The sequence below is a fragment of the Muntiacus reevesi genome, chromosome 19 (assembly GCF_963930625.1).
Source record: "Muntiacus reevesi chromosome 19, mMunRee1.1, whole genome shotgun sequence".
Lineage (NCBI taxonomy): Eukaryota > Metazoa > Chordata > Mammalia > Artiodactyla > Cervidae > Muntiacus > Muntiacus reevesi.
The window spans coordinates 50,503,941-50,524,397 of NC_089267.1; positions in this window are offsets into that span (position 1 = coordinate 50,503,941).

Here is a 20,457-nt window from a genome sequence, read left to right on the forward strand (position 1 = left end):
AATACTGGAGTGGATAGCCATTCCTTTCTTCAGAGGATCTTCCCGACCCAGGGATCGAAACTGGATCTTTTCCACATCCTGCTGTTTCAAATGAATGGTCATTTGAATGAAGGGTCATTAAATGAAGGGTCATTTTCTTTCATAATCAATTTTCATTTTGCCTATGGATTTCTATACCCCATTTTAGAGGCAGCTCTGTCTCAACAGCCAGAAAAATGTTCTTATTGAATAGAAGTTCACTAGCTGTTTAGCAGCTTTAATAAGTGATCAAGAAGTTCTCAGTGAGTCCTGAAAGGAAGGTCATGTAAGCTAAAAAATATTACAATTACTTTTTGTTCCATAAAATTCAACCCAATATATTTAAAATTTTAGAACAAAGCTTAGCAATGCTTATGAAACTACTGATACTAAATGGGCTTTCAATATTTTTCATACTTTTACCAGCAGAATGGTTTGCTTTTAAACTTCTTTTCTTTTTATCTGCATAAAGTATAATTAATTACACAGAATTTCAACTCCCATTGTAGAGAGCTGAAAACCACACGTAATTGTTCTTAATAGGCTGGATTCTTTCCCTGGTTAGCAGCATAGAAACGTTTCAGGGAATCACAAAATTGTCCTGCCGAGTTGAACAGGATGCAAATCTAGCCTGAAGTTTTCTTACAAATGCTGTAATAATACATACTGTTCATCAACTCCTGAGGTTGCCATTAGAAATAAAAGCACATTTTCTCCGTAGGATGCTACTATCTCAGGTTACACAGCCTCTGCCTACAGTTAGGGCCTGGCTTAAATGGGGAACCTGAAAACATTGTGAGACCACACAGACAGGGAGGTAATCAGAAAGTGACTCCCATTTTTCATACCTGGTTAAGAACAGACCGATCTTGATGGAGGAAACATGGGTAAATTTTACTGCTTACTTTTATGTGTAAAACATGCCATAGACTTTCCCCATTTCAAATATTTATGTATGGTTAGGTAAGAAGTGGATTTATTCAGACTCAAAAAGAAGCACACTCCACAGAGAGTGGGCCATCACAGAGGGCTAGTGTGGCCTGCATTGATTCTTAACATTGAAATTTTCCAAAAAGAGTCTTAGAGACACTAAGAAATTTGACTTTGGTTTCTCAGCTATTAAATAGTCAGAAGCCTGGTACGCTGCAGCCCATGGGGTTACAAAGAGTCGGAAATAACTGAATGACTGAACTGAACTGAAACAGTCAGATGAGATATGAACCCAGAATTACCTGATTACAGATTTGTAGTTTTCTCCTATTTAGCACAGTGTCTTTGTGCAACCTTATTATAACTTGGGTAAATCTTTATCAGCTGATAACTTGCTGCTTTGTCCCCTCTCCTCTTTACATTATTTTTATGTTCTCCTATTGTCCACACAAAAGACAGTTGGACCATATAGAGGGCTGAGTGACAAAGAATTGACGCTTTCAAACTGTGGTGCTGGAGAAGATGCTTGAGACTCCCTTGGACAGCAAGGAGATAAAACCAGACAATCCTCAGTTCAGCTCAGTGCAGTCACTCAGTTGTGTCCAACTTTTTGCGACCCCATGGACTGCAGCATGCCAGGCTTCCCTGTCCATCACCAGCTCCCAGAGCTTGCTCAAATTCATGTTCATTGAGTCGGTAATGCCATCCAACCATATCATCTTCTGGTGTCCCCTTCTTCTCCTGCCTTCATATTTCCCAGCATCAGGGTCTTTTCTAATAATTCAGTTTTTCGCATCAGGTGGCCAAAGTATTAGAGCCTCAGCATCAGTACTTCTCATGAGTATTCAGGACTGATTTCCTTTAAGATTAATCGGCTTAATCTCCTTGCAGTCCAAGGGACTCTCAAGAGTCTTCTCCAACAAAATTCAAAAGCGTCAATTCTTCAGCAGTCAGTTTTCTTTATAGTCCAACTCTCACATCCATACATGACTACTGGAAAAAACATAGCCATGACGAGACGGACCTTTATTGGCAAAGTAATGTCTCTGCTTTTTAATATGCTATCTAGGTTGGCTGCACTCAACATCTGCATTTGGGAGCCCCTAAAATTAAAGTTTGTCACTGTTTCTATTGTTTCCCATCTATTTGTCATGAAGTAATGGGACCAGATGCCATGATCTTTGTTTTTTGAATGTTTGAGTTTTAAGTAAAGTTTTCAACTCTCCTCTTTCACTTTCAAGAGACTCTAGTTCCTCTTCACTTTCTGCCATAAGGATAGTATCATCTGCATATCTGAGGTTATTGATATTTCTCCTGGCAATCTTGATTCCTGCTTGTATTTCATACAGACTGGCATTTCACATGATGCACTCTGCATATAAGTTAAATAAGCAGGGTGACAACAGATAGCTTTGATGTACTCCTTTCCCAAACTGGGACCAGTCTGTTGTTCCATGTCTGGTTCTAACTGTTGCTTCTTGATCTACATATAGATTTCTCAGGAAGCAGGTAAGGTGTTCTGCTTTTCCCATATCTTGAAAAATTTTCCACAGTTTTTTGTGATCTACACAGTCAAAGGCTTTGGGTAATCATAAAGCATAAGTAGATGTTCTTCTGGAATTCTTTTGTTTTTTCTATGATCCAACGATGTAGGCAATTTGATCTTGGTTCTTCTGCCTTTTTTAAGTCCAGCTTGAACATCTGGAAGTTCATGGTTCATGTACTGTTGAAGCCTAGCTTGGAGAATTTTGAGCATTACTTTGCTAGTGTGTGATTTGAGTGCAATTGTGCAATAGTTTGAACATTGTTTGGCACAGCCTTTCTTTGGGATTGGAATTAAAATTGACCTTTTCCAGTCCTGTGGTCACTGCTGAGTTTTCCAAATTTGCTGGCCTATTGAGTGGAGCACTTTAACAGCATCATCTTTTATGATTTGAAATAGCTCAACTGGAATTCCATCACCTCCACTAGCTTTGTTCATAGTGATGCTTCTTAAGGCTCACTTGACTTCACATTCGAGGATGTCTGGCTCTAGGTGAGTGATCACACCATCATGATTATCGGGGTCATGAAGATCTTTTTTGTACAATTCCTCTGTGCATTCTTGCCACCTCTTCTTAATATCTTCTGCTTCTGTTAGGTCCCTACCATTTCTGTCCTTTATTGTGCCCATCTTTTCATGAAATAGTCCCTTGGTATCTCTATTTTTCTTGAAGAGATCGCTAGACTTTCCCATTCTATTGCTTTCTTCTATTTCTTTGCATTGATTAGTGGGAAGTCTTTTTTATTTCTCTTTGCTATACTTTGGAATTCTGCATTCAAATGGATATATCTTTCCTCTTCTCCTTTGCCTTTTGCTTCTCTTCTTTTCTTGGCTATTTGTAAGGGCTCCTCAGACAGCCATTTTGCCTTTTTGCATTTCTTTCTTTTGGGGATGGTCTTGATCACTGCCTCCTGTACAATGTCTCAAACCTCGGTCCACAGTTCTCAGGCACTCCTGTCTATCAGATCCAATCCCTTGAATCTATTTCTCACTTCCACTGTATAGTCATAAGGGATTTGATTTAGGTCACACCTGAATGGTCTAGGGGTTTTCCCTACTTTCTTCAATTAATTCTGGACTTAGCAATAAGGAGTTCATGGTCTGAGCCACAGTCAGCCCTCAGTCTTGTTTTTGCTGACTGTATACAGGTTCTCCATCTTTGGCTGCAAAGAATATAATCAATCTGATTTCAGTATTGACCATCTGGTGGCATCCATGTGTAGAGTTGTCTCTTGTGTTGCTGGAAGAGGGTGTTTGCTATGACCAGGCCTTTCCTTGGCAAAACTCTGTTAGCCTTTGCCCTGCTTCATTTTGTACTCCAAGGCCAAATTTGCCTGTTACTTCACATATCTCTTGACTTCCTACTTTTTGCATTCCAGTTCCCTATGATGAAAAGGACATCTTTTTGGGTGTTAGTTCTAGAAGGTCTTTTAGGTCTTCATAGAACCATTCCACTTCAGCCTCTTCAGCATTAGCAGTTGGGGTATAGACTTGGATTACTGTGATATTGAACGGTTTGCCTTAGAAATGAACAGAGATCATTCTGTCATTTTTGAGATTGCATCCATGTACTGCATTTCAGACTCTTTTGTTGACTGTGAGGGCTACTCCATTTCTTCTAAGAGATTCTTGCCCACAGTAGTAGATACAATTGTCCAGTCAATCCTAAAGGAAATCAATCCTGAATATTCATTGGAAGGACTGATGCTGTAGCTGAAGCTCCAATACTTTGGCCACCTGATGCAAAGAGCCGACTCACTGGAAAAACACCCTGATACTGGGGAAAATGGAGGGCAAGAGGAGAAGGGGGCGACAGAGGATGAGCTGGTTAGATGGCATCACTGACTCAATGGACATGAGTTTGAGCAAACTCAGGGAGATAATGATGGACAGAGAAGCCTGGCGTGCTGCGGTTCATGAGGTTCATGGGGTTGACACGCCTCGGCGACTGAACAACAACAGTTGTCCAAAAGCTTCACCTTTTCCTTTCTTTGCACAAAGTTGCCATTGTCATGTTCCAGAGAATCAATTTCTGACCATCTACGTTTCCTATATGATCCAATCTCTCTTGTATCTGATTTACTCCAACATTTTTTTTATTATTCTAAATAATACATTTATTTTATCAACTTTAAAGTATTCACTTGTTAATGTTGCTATTAAAGTAACAAGGAAACATAGGGTAAAACAATTACCAAAGAACTATCTGCTACGAGGAAAACTACAAAAATTCAGTTAGTAAAAATTTAAGAATTTAGAATTCTTGTATTTCCAATGTGTCTCTGTAACAAAAGCAGAAAAACACTGCCTTGAACTGAAGATGCAGCCAGCTCATGAACAACTAGCATAAACAGAACATGAGCCACAGAGGCCAGCATTTCATGTGATCCTTTAAGTTCACAGCATAGGAAAAAAAAGAGTAAACCTTAGAGAAAAGCTTTTTATTTATGTTTTTCTTATTTTTAGAACATGAGAAAGCAATAGAAATTAACATCTTAGGGAACAGTGAACTAAAATGGATGCGAATGGGAGAATTTAATTCAGATGACCATTATATCTATGGCAAGAATGCCCTAGAAAAAATGGAGTAGCCCCCATAGTCAACAAAAGAGTTTGAAATGCAGACACTTGGGAACAAACTCTAAAACAAGGATGATCTCAGTTCAAGGCAAACCATTCAAACCATCACAGTAATCCAAGTCTATGCCCCAACCACTGATGCCAAAGAAGCTGAAGTTGTCCGGGTCTGTGAAGACCTACAAACACCTTCTAGAATTGACACCAAAAAATGTTCTTTTCATCACAGGGGATTGGAATACAGAAGTAGGAAGTCACGAGATACCTGGAATAACAGGCACCTTTGGCCTGGGAGTACAAAATGAAGCAGGGTACAGGCTAACAGAATTTTGTTAAGATAACACACTGGTCATAGCAAACATCCTTTTCCAGCAACCCAAGAGACAGTGCTATAGACAGACATCACCAGATTGTCAATACCAAAATCAGATTATGTTCTTTGCAGCCAAAGATGGAGAAGTTCTATAGAGTCAGAAAAAAAACAAGACCTGGAGCTGACTATGGCTCAGAACATGAAGCTCTTTATTGCAAAATTCAGGCTTAAATGGAAGAAAGTAGGGAAAACCTAGGCCATTCAAGTAGGACCTAAATCCCTTATGATTATACAGTGGAGGTGATGAATAGATTCAAGGAATCTGACTGATAGACAGAGTGCCTGAAGAATTATGGATGGAGGTTCATAACACTGTAGAGGAGGCGCTGACCAAAACCATCCCGAAGAGAAAGAATTTCAAGAAGGCAAAGTGGTTGTGTAAGGAGGATTTACAAATAGCTGAGGAAAGAAGAGATGCAAAAGACAAGGGAGAAAGTGAAAGATATACTCAACTTAATACAGAGTTTCAGAGAATACCAAGGAGAGATAAGAAGATCTCCTTAAATCAACAATGCAAGTAAATAGATGAAAACAGAAGAATAGGAAAGGCTAGAGATCTTCAAGAAAATTGGAAACCTCACGGGAACACTTCATGCAAGGATGGGCACAATAAAGAAAACAGAAAAGGTATGGACCTAACAAAAGCAGAAGACATTAAGAAGAGGTGGCAAGAATGCACAGAAGAACTGTACAAAAAAGGTCTTAATGACCTGGATAACCATGATAGTGTGGCCACTCACCTAGACCCAGACATCCTGGAATGTGAAGTCAAATGGGCCTTAGGAAGCATTACTTTGAGCAAAGCTAGTGGAGGAGATGTAATTCCAGCTGAGCTATTCCAAATCCTAAAAGACGATGCTCTTAAAGTGCTGCACTCAACATGTCAGCAAATTTGGAAAACTCAGCAGTGGCCACAGGACTGGAAAAGGTCAGTTTTCATTCCAACATCCAAGAAGGGCAATGCCAAAGAATGTTCAAACCAGTGGTCACTAAGAATTCTTAAATAATATTTCAGCTCAAATATTCTACACATCTTCCATCCAGTTATTCCTCGTGGAAAAGTGATTTTCTAAAATATCTCATGGCAAGTTCAGTGTTGAAGGACATTTTCATTTTTGTTTACTTCTATAAATATTTACTGATTACCCACCAAGTATCAGTTGGGGAGCTAGACACAAGGGATATCAAGATTGGTAAGCAAACATTTTCAGAGTAAGCCAATCGGGGAAGCACATATAAATGTATCAGGCCACTGTGATGTTGTAAGCTCACAATATGGTACAGATAAGCCTGAACATTACACAAATACAGATACAGGACAAGGACTGAGGTATAAGAGATGCCTATTATAAAAAATGACAGCTATGCTCAATCTTGAACCAACAGTCTACAACTAAGCAAAATAAAATAGCAATGAACCTTTTTTCTTTTGGTTATTTGGATAAGCTTATCTTTAAAACTATCAAGTAGTATAGAAACATAGGTTACCCCATTTTTATTTAAAATCTATTATAATTATGGACAGTAGACAATTCTTATATTCTGTGCTGTGTGCTGTGGCTTAGTTGCTCTGTCATGTCCAGCTCTTTGCGACCCCATGGACTGCAGCCTACCAGGCCCCTCTGTCCATGGGATTCTCCAGGCAAGAGTACTGAAGTGAGTAGCCATTCTCTTTTCCAGGGGATCTTCCTGACCCAGGGATTAGACCCAGGTCTCCTGCATTGCAGGCAGATTCTTTACCATCTAAGCCACCAGGGAAGCCCAATACTGGAGTGGGTAGCCTATCTCTTCTCCAGGGTAACTTCCCAGCCCAAGAATCGAACCAGTGTCTCCTGCATTGCTGGCGGATTCTTTATCAGCTGAGCCACCTGGGATGCCCTATATTCTGTGGTTTAGGCTCAAAGTTTTAATTTTCTGACATAAAAATTTTCAATTCCTTAATCTGCTTCACACTATAACCTATATAGTCAGGAGTAACTAAGAATCTGATGTTGTACTTAAATATATTTCCTTTAAAAGCTTCCTACTTGGTTTCTTAGTGAGAGAGGCTAATCAACGTCAGGTCTCACATGTTTAAAGCGTTCCGTCAATAAGAAATCACAAGAATGAACATATAGCATACCACAGATAAGGAGGCTACCAAAACAAATATTTATTGAAATCTTTTGTCACTGCTGGGAAAAAATTTCCCATGAGTTTCTTACATTCTGCTCATCTTATGAAAGAAGCCGTGGCTGCTTTGGTTCTGAACCATTTTTAAAAGATGTTTGTAAAGCAAACAGCCTTAGAAATAGTATAGCATCTCCTTCTTGAGGAAAAAGAGGCATACTTGCTATCCATTATAAAAGTTATACATTCCTGAAGTTCAGGATCACTTTCTTGTAATGGTTAGGTATCATATGGTCTGATTTGTGTTGCCTTGTGGAAATTGGGGCTTCAGTTCAATTCACTTAGGGAACCAGTATAAAAAAGCTGATATACCTACTACTGCTATGTGAAAAATAAACTGTCCTTCCTCACTGGTCCAGGAATCTAGTGTCTCCTAAAAGCATCTCTGAATCTATGGCAGGCTTTTATATGTCAGCATGCAAGCAAGGAAACATCTTAGATTTTTCAGTGTTTTTTTGGTTTTGTTTTGTTTTTTATCACATTGGTAATAAGGATGAGATGCTTACAGAGACATGGATTTCCTTCTGGAAAAGGAATAATGAAGACCTCACAGGTCCATTAATGGGATTCAAAGAAAGTCTGTGAGAATCATTAGTAAATGACACAGTCAAACAGACAATAAATGGTCCTCCACTTTTTTGTCTGTTAATGCAGAGGAATTGAGGCGGTCACCCCAGCCTAAGTAACAGGAAATAGGTATATAGATATCAAAATGCTTCTCTGTTGTGAATATTCTTCCAAGTGGAAGGACTGCCTTGCCAATCACGTGTCCAGATTCAGTTCTGTAGCACTAGTTACAACTTATTACTAAGACTTGTCCTGGGTAAGGAGACAGTTTCTCTCCACTTCAGACAACAGTTAGAGGGATGCACACAATGTGTGTATCCAATCCCAAAGAAGGGCAATGCCAAAGAATATTCAAACTACCACATAATTGCACTCATTTTACATGCTGGCAAAGTAACACTCTAAATTCTCCAAGCAAGGCTTTAACAGCACGTGAACCGAGAACTTTCAGGTGTTCAAGCTGGATATAGAAAATTCTGAGGAACCGCAGATCAAATTGTCAACATCTGCTGGATCACAGAAAAAGCAAGAGAATTCCAGAAAAAACATCTACTTCAGCGTCATTGACTAACCTAAAGCCTTTGACTGTGTGGATCACAACAAACTCAAAAATTCTTCAAGAGATGGAAATACCAGACCACCTTACCTGCCTCCTGAGAAACCTGTATGTAGGTCAAGAAGCAACAGTTGGAACTAGACATGGATCAACTGACTGGTTCCAAATTGGGAAAGGAGTACATCAAGGCTATAATATTGTAACCCTGCTTATTTAACTTATATGCAGAGTACATCATGCAAAATGCCATGCTGGATGAAGCACAAGCTGGAATAAAGATTGCTGGGAGAAATATCAACAACCCCAGATATGCAGATGACACTATACTTATGGCAAAAAGTGAAGAGGAGCTAAAGAGTCTCTTGATGAAAGTTAAAGAGGAGAGTGAAAAATCTCACTTAAAACTCAAACATTCAAGAAATGAATATCAGGGCATCTGGTCCCATCACTTCATAGAAAATAGATGGGAAACAATGGAAACAGTGACAGACTTTATTTTCTTGGGCTCCAAAATCATGCAGATGGTGACTGCAGCCCTGAAATTAAAAGATGCTTGCTTCTTTGAAGAAAAGCTATGACAAACCTAGAGGGCATATTAAAACACAGAGACATTACTTTGCCCACAAAGGTCCATCTAGTCAAAGCTATGGTTTTTCCAGTAGTCATGTATGGATGTGAGAGTTGGACTATAAAGAAAGCTGAGCGCTGAAGAATTGAAGCTTTTGAATTGTGGTGTTGGGGAAGACTTTTGAGAGTACCTTGGTCTGCAAGAAGATCAAACCAGTCAATCCTAAAGAAGATCAGCCCTGAGTATTGATTGGAAAGACTGATGCTGAAGCTGAAGCTCCAATACTTTGGCGACCTAATGTGAAGAACTGACTCATTAGAAAAGACCCTGATGCTGGGAAATATTGAAGGCAGAAGGAGAAGGGGATGACAGAGGATGATGTTTGAATGGCATCATCAACTCAATGGACATGAGTTTGAGCAAGCTCTGGGAGATGGTGAAGGACAGGGAGGACTGGCGTGCTACAGTCCCTGGGGTCGCAGAGAATCAGACATGACTGAGCAACTGAAAAACAACAACACATATAATGGAGTGTGAAAGGGAGAACTCCATTAGTAGAAATCAAGTAAATCATTAGAACTTTGGTTCCTATGGGAAAGAAGGCGGTACAGGGCACATTTCCTTTTAAAGAATAATAACAAGTAGTGAGCTGTCTTCTGGCCAAACCTCTCCTTTGTTCTATCATGCCAAACTTAGATTCACTTGGAAGAGACAGTAAAATCTCAGCTTTTTATAGTGGGTTCTGTCAGCTTTAAAGGAGCATTAGCTCTCTTGGGAAGATTTTTCTGAGATAGAAAACTCCTATGGAGAACCAGAGATGAGGCTTTGCCTCATATGTGGGCTTTTGCTGTGCTACGCTTAGTCACTCCATTGTGACCAACTCTTTGTGACCCCATGGACTTAGCCTCTCTGTCCATGGGGATTCTCTAGGCAAAAAAGCTAGAATGGGTTGCCACGCCCTCCTCCAGGGGCTATTCCAAACCCAGGGATCAAACCCAGGTCTCCCACATTGCAAGTGGATTCTTTACCAGCTGAATTACCAGGGAAGCCCCATGTGAGCTCTTAACGGTTCCTGAACTGAGTTTAGAATTCTGATGATCTTGACCCATCAGAGAATGAGGAAAACACCCAAAGAAATCGAGATAAATTCTTGAGATCTCACCACTGTATTGGAAAACTTTCCCAGTCCTGACGGCTGACGTCATCAAAGACATCATCTAGACAATGGGCAACTAATGTCCTGAAGTTAAAGTGGGTTCCTTAAAGATGGTCACCACTGTGTATCCAGACTGAGTCAGCCAGAAGTTGCAAACCAAAGGCCCTAGCAAAAAAAGCAGTGTGGCTATGTTTTCTGAGTGCAGGAATCCCAAGGGTTGAAACAGATGGTGTTAGCCATGACGACCTTGCTCCTCAATACAGACTACTGGATGGGCCAAAATTTGTTCAAAGGTCATTTGGTTATTTCATGAGCCACTGCCACGTTATTTGAAAGTACAAATAAAGCCTCTTTTCCTAATCCCTGATTCCTCTCTCTTCCTCTCCCCTGGCTTACGATTTAAAATTATGAGCAGAGACTAAGGTATCTCTTTTTCCAATAAGGTTCAAAGGACGCGCACCCACCTGAGTATGCTGGAGTATTTCAGGAAGGAGAGGGAATCAGACGTTCATGGGCATGTTGGACGCGGATGCCCACGTTGTGCTCCCACCTGGATCTACAGAACACTGATCGGCAAGTGGGGTTTAAGATTCGCAGTGAGAAAGACAAGATAACTCGGTCTTGTGGAGAAAGATCTTTGGGCCAATTAAATGTACCATTTTGTTGTTTCTACATCTGATGGTATAGCAGGAATTAATGTGTTGTATGCTCATATTTTATCATCCATTAAGTGCCTGAAAGGATTATCACAACTAGGACAGGCCACATGTAGAGAAGTGCTAATGGAACATGTAAATCACTTTCCAATCTTCTGCCTGCTTCTTCCCAGAAACAGTATAAAATCCCTTGAGGAGAAAAGGAAATCACAGCTCTGCATATAGCCTTTAAGACAACAGAAGTGAGAAGAAAGACAGAATCTTAATATGACATCCCCGGATGGCCAGTGGAAAAAGACTAGAACTGAAAGCTCAGGATGGATTATTGCCTAACTGCTCATGTACCTGAACCCACTGCACAGAGGAAACGCTTGCTGTATTATCATGGACTGTGTCAGTGACTTCTGGGGACAAAGGCCATTCACATTCATGTGTCACGGCCGCCAAAATACAACTGAGAGCATGCATGCATGTTCAGTCTTCAGCTGTGTCCAACTCTTTGTGAGCCCATGAGCTGGAGTCTGCCAGGCTTCTCCATCCAAGGAACATACATTTGCAATAACCCCTCAAATTACTACAGTTATTTCAGAGGTAGATAAGTTCTTCTGCCGTTTGCCATCCATAGATAGGTAGTATGATTGCCTCTACAGTACAAAGCTTTAACAAAGCTTGAATGATACGCTGTTGATGACGGTCAGAGACTTCTGTTAGCAATGAATGCCTTGACTGTGGTGCCACACGTTCCCACCATATGGGGTATCTGATAAGCCCTCACAAAACTCGGGGGTTTGCTGGTTAAATAAAGTCTCACGGGACTACACTGGCAGATTCACAATAATCAGTCCCTATGGCAGTCAAAAAAAAAAAAAGAAAGAAACACACAGACACATACATACATACACACACACCAAAACAAAACTGCTGTCTATTCAACTCCAACCAACAAAAAAGATGTCCAGCATCTTACTGGACTCTCGAGGACTGATAACAGTATGTACATCACCTTGACTATCTACTTGGACCTTTATCTTGGCCAGTATAAACACTAGCACCCTTTGAATGAGGTCCAAATGAATACTCCATGTTGGAAGTTTTCCTGTAAGATGTGGCATGCTATCTGTATTTGGGGCCCAACATCATGAATAAACCTGTGAGATACAAGTCTCTGTGACCAATAATTTTGTTGACCAGAGCCCCTGGAAAAGGGTGGCAGCCTTCAATGCAGGTTCTCTTCAGGGTTTTGGACTAGTCACTTCCGTAATTTGCAGGGCTCACCACTACTGGGTACACTTTTTTGGAAAGCAGATATGAGCATGCTCTTGAGCTGTTGTCAAAACTGAACTCGTAATCCATGGAGGTCTGCTGACTGTCCAGCCTGCTGTCTTCATTTTGGGGTGGGTCCACCCAGACTCAACGGCTCAATGTGAGAAAGAGTCCTACAGACCTCTCATACCCACCCATCCATAAGTGAAAGTGGTGTATATTCAAGCTTTCAGCTCGCATAGCTCAAGTGTCATCTTAGTTTTACATGAAAAACATGGCTCTCCCAAACTGTTGCAAGGGTCCTAAATTTAACTCTCTGCTGAATCTGCCGTCCTCAGCCAGACAGCTTTTACCATGATTTGATCTACAGTCCCCTTAATCTCAGCAAGAAATATATTGGAACTAGCAGGAGACAGTCCCAGCCCTGCATTTCCCTTGTGAAATACCTGTCAACACCTCTGGATGTCTTTCCTGCTCCTGTTTCTGTAACTATTGCTTAGCCATTCAGCGGGGCAGACAAATGGCATCAGCCCGCTGATGTGGACACATGGAGCAAGTTAGATTAACTGCCCTTGTGCAGCCACTCCAAAGCAAGGGCTACAATCAATTATTCAAGCTTAACTTAGAGGGTAAAATCTCAGACTCTTCCTGGGTCTTGAAAATGAGGAGAAACTGGTTACTGAAATAGCCCAGTTGTCTCCTACACATCAACGCAGTGAAGCCATCGTTAACACTAACAGCTCTATGGCCCTGTACATCACGCACTCATATTTAATAAATGTTCACCAACAGAGTAAGCAGGGTACAAATATTTAAATTCTGTTTAAATTTAAATATCTGTTGTTAAAATAGTTTATAAACTTGTAATTATTGAATAGATATTATATATACTGTCCACTGTCTACATTTCTTCTTTCTTCTGTACATTCTGTCCCTTTGAGTGCTCCTAGAAGATTCAGGTTTCTTGAAAGACAAACTTGCTATTTCAAACTTATATTAAAGTGGATAATTAGTTACATATCCATTAGGAACAATTACGCTAGGAACTACAAGGAGTGAAATGACTATTAGGTTCATTAGCATGAGACTATTTTTGTTAATACTTTGGCCACTTGATATAAAGAGCCAACTCACTGGAAAAGACCCTGATGCTGGGAAAGACTGAAGGCAGAAGGAGACTGGAGTAGCAGAGGATAAGACGGTGAGACAGCTTCGTTGACTCAAAGGACATGAGCAAACTCCAGGAGATGGTGAAGGGCGGGGGGGCCTGGTATGCTGCAGTCCATGGGGTCAAAAAGAGTTGGATACAACCTAGTGACTGAACAACGACAACATTTATGTCAATGCACATTCATAAAGAGCTGCATGGTCGAAACATTCGTGTTAGAGTTAGCAATGGAATCAATGGAAACATGTTCTTTTAAAGACATAGGTTATTTTTGTGCCAAACTTAGCCAAGTCACATGTCCATACATTTTGGCAAGGCATATTATGATTAAGCAGTAATCTTTTTATTTCTCTCTGGACACCTGTGTTCAGCAACACGTTTGTTCTTATCTGTCTTTTCAGTTATACTGTAAGATGCTTGAGGTCAGAACCCATATCAAGTTTGTCCTTACGTCTGTAGTCATCACTGCAGTTTTTGCCATACACTGGACCCTCAATAAGTGGAGGCTGAATTACACTCCAGAAAAACTGGGTCAAGGGAGTCTTAAGAGATGTAATTCTCCTTTCACTCAAATCTGCATCTTAAATGGTTTAAAGAAGGCCAGTTCCCAAGACAAGACTTCCTCCACAGCTTTTGAACCCATCACCCAATGGTCTGAGAGGGCAAATTCTCCTAACTTTTATCAACCCAGGCACTCTTAGATAAAGCAGTATTGTTACAGACAACATCACTGAGTTAGCAATCTATATTACCACATTACTCTTCCTAGCTGAGATGACACTGATGAGTCACCATCACCAATAATATATTTGAACGCTTATTTTTTAGCTAGTAATGATGACAATTCCCCATTGATTCAGTCATTCATTTTCACTGATTTCTCTGACCATCAGTGAAGAAAAGGCTAAAAGTGCCAGGACTTTCAACTGTGAACTTGAAACTTGGTGCAACAAATTCATTTTCCCTGACCTCTTGAGCTATTCATAAACTATGGTGACAAAAAATAAAAAAAGCACCCAAAACACATGGATGTACTAACCTTATCTAAGGTAGCAAATATCAAACATGAATAGATATGAAACTATAATGAACTCTCTATAAAAAATTAAAATGGAAGTGTCCACTGATATATGATTACCATGAAAGAAATGTATACCTTATTATACCTATTAGAATTTATGATGGCAATTAAAATTATTAAGTTAAACAAAACATTAAATTATTAAAGATTAAATTAAAATTTTAAAAGATTTTCAGGTAGACCAATGACAATTAAAATGTGTAAATATTTAAAATATTTCCCAAGTTCTAACCTGAAGATAGGATAGAGTAAGCAGAAAACCTTTCTTTTAACTATGATGCTTTGAGACCTAGGTATTTACTGGTGAAGCACAGACTTTTATTTCATTTCATTTTTCTTTTATTTTAAACTGATTTGAAATCAGTCCTGAATATTCATTGGAATGATGATGCTGAAGCTGAAACTCCAATACTCTGGCCACCTAATGCGAAGGACTGACTCACTGGAAAAGACCCTGATGCTGGAAAAGATTGAGGGCAGGAGAAGAAGGGGACAGAGGATGAGATGGCTGGATGGCATCACCGACTCAATGGACATGAGTTTGAGTAAACTCCAGGAGTTGGTGATGGACAAGGAGGCCCGGGGTACAGCAGTCCATGGGGCTGCAAAGAGTCAGACACAACTGAGTGACTAAACTGAACTGAAAATAAAACAAGGGGGAAAACTAATGTTTATTTTATAAAAAGATATAGAGGATGAAGTCAGGAGACATGGATCCTAATTCTGTTTCTATTAACTACTTAAGAACCTTGGGTAAACTAAGTAAAATGATGAGAATGGAATGCCTTCTAAATCCTCTAATTGACACCTAAGTTCTGTGATTCTTTCTAGTAAGAGTGTCAAGAATTCCATTTGCAGTTAAATGAACAGTGAATTTCACAATCACATGTAAAATCAGAGAATCTAAATGCTTCTTTCTTATAGGAATTTTAATTGTACACTAGAGTTGACCTTATGAGAGTATCACTTTGACAGCACTGTTGTAAAACTTTGGTTGAATCACCACGCTTGTTTTGAAATATTCATTTTGCTTCTTTGCTCTTTGAGAATGCTTTTTGTTAAATATTTCTTGAGCTATAGAATAAAGGTAGAAAACAAAGTCATTTGTAAACATTTATGTAATCATCTGATACTTGCAAGAACAATTTCAGGATTTAGAATTCATAAAATTTGCAGCATTTTGTAAAATACACTCTCATGAATTTGTAAATAAAATGCAAATATCCATGTATATGAATAATATATCCACAAATATAAGTAGGAAATATGAAAAATATATATTAAGCTATGAAAATATTTTGTGTAGTTATCCCTTGACCGAATCGTCTTGCCTTCATAAGACACTAAATCACTTGGTTGGCTCTTTATCTAATATTGTAATTTTAGGTGTGTGTGAGTATGTGTGTTTTCTTTCAAGGTTTTGCTTTTAAAGTTGTTTAGAATTTCATTTAGGTCAATTAGTTCACATTAAATAGCTTACCTATAATCCCCAAGTCTTACTAAATAAAATCAAGGAGGCACTTCATTAAAAAAATTATATTTTTATTGCTGCAATTAAGGAGACATTTTTTAAAATGCAAGTTGGAAAATAGCTGTTGTCCCACATACCAAAATAATACAGCTTGTATTTAGTTAGCTTTACTTGGATTAAAGAATGTAATCAAGTATCCATAGGCAGGTACCTGTTCTATCTCTCCCTTCTTGCCTGCTTTTCCTTCCCAGGCGCTCTCATCACCACATAGAAGCCAAAACACAGTTTTACAGGGAACATTCAACTAACAGCAGTCTATTAGTGAATTAATCTATATCACTTTCACAATTTTTAATTTCTCTTTACCAATTTTTGATTTCTCTTTACCACTGTAAACATTTCATTTCAACCCAGTCCATTCTCTGGGTGGCATATAATTCCAAGAATTGTAAGATTCAACTTAAACAAATGCAAAGATACGCCATTCAAATATTGGTATCCACATGTGCTATATTTGTTTTTGCAGAAACTTAATGACAGTGACACTAAATTTAGCTGGATCTTCCTAAGTTTCAGCTCACCAAGAATTATTAACAGAAATTTTGCCACTATTTATGACAGACTGATTATTTGCATTCTCACAGACAATTCTAAGGCCATTTTAATGTTGCACATGGTGCAAGCATATATCCTTACAAAAGGTGTGCACTTCTGACATTGCTTAGAAGTTGATGCTAAATAGAATAACATTAACACATACTGCTGTGAACTTATCATTAACACAATTTTGGCCAATAACTGATAAAGTCAGCATTGTACTTGCTTTTTCCCTTTTGTTCAATGGAAATTTATCTTTTCCAATAGAGCTTCATAACTGTTGGAGATATTGTATCAGTAAGAATACACTGTTATCCAAAAGGTAAAGGTACTTAGAGGAAAAAAAAAAAAGATCTTTTGATTCAGCTCATAACCTACCTACTCCCTATCCACCTGATATGACCATGTGTGCATATTTGCGGTAATTACAAGTTTAAATAGTTTGAACAGTCAAGCACTAACTTTAACCAACAAAAATTTCTGAATTTAAAAAACAATAAAGCTGCTATTCATAGCCGCTCCTGACTTTAGATGCAGCTCAAAAACACACTGGAAACCATCCCTTGCCAGTGACTTGCTCAATACATTTCTACCTATCTCTATGCAAGGAAAGAGAACTGAAGGTGCAAATACAGTCTGAGTTAAATTTCTTAAAAAATCTCTGCATTGTGGAAGACAATCTTCACTAAATAAATTCTTCAGGTAATTGCTCACCTTTCCCTATTTCTTGTGTAAGCAGAGATCTGCTTGTTTAAGATGAGGTAGCATTCTCTCTCCCTCGACTGCAAGAACAAGAAATGCCAACTGGATTCTTATTTTCTCAAAATAATTTAAAAGAATAAAAAACAGTTATCACCAGGAAATTTATATTCACACACTACATACTCAAATGGGACACCTTTTAAAGTTTCTAACATCTATTTCTGCATACTCTTATCTGCATTGCTTCGAACTCAAGCCCTATGACCAAGGGTTCTAGAGAGTAAAATATGCTGAAATTAATACATTTCATTACTTCTTTGAAAATTCAATCAAAAATTGTGTGGTGGTAGTTTTGTTTTCAAGATTTCAATACACAAGGAATCAGGAGCACACATTTTAGTGTTTAAATCGGCTCTCCCTGCATCATTCATTGCCTCATCACCTTATTCATATTATTCCTTCATTGAACACAACTTCCTTTTTTTTTCAGCGTCATCACCTTATTCATATTATTCCTTCATTGAACACAACTTCCTTCTTCCTTTTTTTTTTTCAGCCTCATCACCTTATTCATATTATTCCTTCATTGAACACAACTTCCTTTTTTTTTTTTTTTCCCAGCCTCACGACCTTCATTGACCACATCCTTCACTGAATGAACATAACTTCCCTTTTCCCTCCTCAAACCAACGAGAAATACTGAAACGTTAACATGGTTTTGGAAGAAAGGGCTGATGCCCTAAGAAAACTTCTACAGAGATTGTCTGGACACTAAGACACTACTCAACACCTGAAGCAGCCAGATAGTGCAGAGGCTTTTTAAAACAACGTTTTCTGATCTTCTTATATCCCTCTCTCAGCCACTGAACCCAACCAAAGTAAAATAAGGGTTTTGGCTCATTGCAAACTCAAGGGAGATTTTAAAGGGTGAATTTGATGCTATTCTCCCTTCTTTCAAAAAAAAAAAAAAAAGCTTCTTATTCTCAAGAGTTGCTGGGCTTTTTCTGCCAGGGTTGCAAAGCAGACTCATCAGTCAGGTGCACGGTTTTCAACCTGAAATTAAGACCGATTCCAGGGAAACAAGTGAAATAGGGGCGGTCCCCGTCCCCAGCTAAAATGCCTCTAAACGAATACAAGGACTCTGAGCGACGTAAATAGCTGTGCTCTTTAAAGCAACAATAGGAAAAAGTTTAGTAGCAAAAGGTTTGGTTTTTGTCTTTCTTTTTTCATGTTTGCTCATTCCCTAACCAGCCCCGGTGCTAACACACACACAAAGTCAGGGTACAGATGCCAGGATCGGTACTGATGCCAGAAAACTGTCCGTATCCGTTTTTTGAGGTGACAGAAAAAAGCTGGAGAGGTACCACCGTTTCGAGGGAATAAGGTCAGAATTCCCCGGCAGAACCCTCCGCTCTGCGAAGAAATACGGCGGGACGGTAGGACTCTGGAGCCCGGCTTTCGAAAAGGAGGGAAGGTGGCTCAGGGGCGCACTTGGTGAGCAAGGCTTTGTCAGCGCGAGACCAGCGCGGGGTGCAGGTGGGGGCGTCTGCGGGCTGCCAGACGCGGGAAATCAGAAGGGGGCTGAGAGGACCTGACGGGGTGACCGGAGGCTCAGGGCCACTCACGGCCGCTGCGAAAGTGGGAGCTCCGGGGACGGAGGGTGAAGCGGGGACGGCGCGTGGCCCCAGCTGTCCGCGGGAGGCAGAGGGCTCCCGGCAGGTGGAGCGGACGTCCCAAAGCCCCCCAGGGATCAGGGAGCAGCGCCCTCCCGCGACGCCCGCCTGGAGGCCGAGGACCCCCAGCAGGTGGTTTGGGGGGAACCCCTAATGCCGGAGGTTCTCTCGGCTGGCTGCCCGGCCGCCCGACCCTCTGCGCTCTCCAGGCTACTCACCGGTCCGGGGTGGCAAGCGCCATCCAGGCGCGCGTAAGGGCTGCGCGGCGCCGGCGGCGGGCAGGGCCGGGCGGAGGCAGCGGCGCTGTCCTAGCAGCGGGACTGGAGCCGGGGGCCGCCGAGGCGGCGACAGCGGCGGCGGGGGCGCGGGGAGCCGCGGGCGGGGCGGACGGCGGATCCGGAGCTGCTGCGCCGCGCGCGCTCTCTGCCCATCTCCGGCTCGGCTGAAGCGGCTACTGCCGCCGCCGCTGCGAGGGAGGGAGGCGGGGGAGGGGAGGAGGCGCGCGGCGGGGAGGGAGGGGAAGGAGGGGAGGTGGGGCAGCCAGGGGAGAGGGGAGACGGGCTCCCCGAGTGGGGAGGAGACGGAGGGGCGCGCGAGCCCGCCGAGGCTCGCCCCCGAGGGGCCCTGGGAGCAGATCTCGGGGAGGAGGAGGAGGGTCTCTCCCCGCCCCCCCACCGCCTCTCCGCTCCTTCCGCCTTCGCGCCCTTTCCCTGGGCTCTTCCTCCCGCGGCTGGGGCTGGGGGTGGCCAGGCTCGGCCGCGGCCGGGTCTCCGGCGCGCTGGTGAGCGGGCTGAGGCCGGCAGGCGGCCGCGCCAGCTCCGGGCGCCGGCAGCCCGAGGCACCTGTGCGCGCACGCACCGCCGGCAGCCCGATCGCCGCGGCTCCCCGACTCGGCTCCGCCGGCGGTCGCCTGGCCTCGCTGTCCTTTCTGGTCAGATTACGGTCATGCCTGTGCATCCATGACATCTCTGCACGCCCCTCTTGCTGCCTGCTTCCCCGGGCGCTCTTTGGCACAGGGTGTCCGGCCAGAAGGAGCCGCCGGCGGGGAGCTCGATGCAGGCAACCGTCGCCAGCTCCTTGGAGCAGTTGCTTGGGCACGGGTGACAGTGTTTGCCTCCTGGGTTGACCAGCTAATGAGGTAAAAATATATATATATAAATATATCACTAATCCTCTGACCCGATTTCTTGGGCCCATTCTCAGTAATCTGGGGAGGTTTCCGTATGAAGGGCACAGGGGCTGTCAATTGCCCTCTGCCTTGACTCTCCTCCTTTCTTTTTTCGATATCCTCAAAAATCAGGACACGACTTAGCCAGTTTAAGCGAAATATTTCTTATTTTTTAAAAATTGCAGAGCTTTTTGTTTTTATTCACATTCTCCTAGAATTGG